Source organism: Seriola aureovittata, chromosome 1 (assembly GCF_021018895.1).
Source record: "Seriola aureovittata isolate HTS-2021-v1 ecotype China chromosome 1, ASM2101889v1, whole genome shotgun sequence".
Taxonomy (NCBI): Eukaryota; Metazoa; Chordata; class Actinopteri; order Carangiformes; family Carangidae; genus Seriola; species Seriola aureovittata.
In genome coordinates this window covers 16,658,447-16,659,506 of record NC_079364.1, presented here as the reverse complement: position 1 = coordinate 16,659,506, position 1,060 = coordinate 16,658,447, and positions in this window count along the sequence as shown.

Sequence of the window (1,060 nt, the reverse complement as noted above, 5' to 3'; positions counted from 1 at the left end):
CTCCCAGAATATGCACATGCTTTGCTACGGTTACACCTCCCTCCAGCACCTTCATTTGACTAAAACACCGTTATCACCACCATCTGATGTATTTTAGAGAACAAGAAAAAGAATGTCACGTCCCTCTCTTGACTGTTCTTTCTAAATGGAACGATTGTTGGGATCTGCTGTGAATCTTTTCTTCATTTTGTTGGGGCTTCTCCTCGACAGGCCTGTGACAGTTATCTAGGTTTCTGTAAGATGAGATCTCAGGTCTACATGTGTGTGTGTAGGAAATTTCGCACGAGCCTGCAACCTGGGATCATTTTGTCAATTTAATACCGGCAGTGGTGTGGACTTTCATTTCCAGTGTGTGTGTTCAGAGGGAAATACACAGCTCAATTCGGGATTAATATTTACTGTTTGTTCTCACACTTCAAACCATTTTATCCACCCTCCCTTTTGTCTCTCTGTAGTTGAGCAGCAGCGTCCATTGTGGCTGCTGCGGAAAGAAAAACACTAATACTGTTGACTAACTCACTCGCATAGACTTGCACAAGAGAGAAAAAGGTAGGAGAATAGTAGTAAATATGACAGTGCGCTGAGGCCATGTATTTCCACTCTGATGAATATGAAAAAAAGAAGAAAAAAAAGATATTTTGAATGGAGTGTTGAAATGCAGTACTTTAAGCAGGTATCCATGCATTCATTGACTTAAAGGCACCAGGATCATATTCTGTGGGATTTATATTAGTTTTAAAAAATAATATTAATAAACTTGGATAACTCTTAATTGAGTCTTTTCCTTGGTGTCCTCTTTGAAAATCAGGTGTATGTGTGAATGTGGGGTTCTTGGTTAAAAAGCTATTTTATGAAACACTGTAAACATGAGAAAAAAAATCACTGGGGCCTTTCGGTGTTTGCATGTTCTCCTTGTGGCTGCTTGGGTTTCCTCTGGGTGCTCTGGCTTCCTTCCACAATCCAAAGACATGCATGTTAATTGCTTGTATGTATTTGTCAGCCCTGTGACAGACTGGCAACCTGTCCAGGGTGCACCCCACCCTTGGGTAATGTCAGCTGG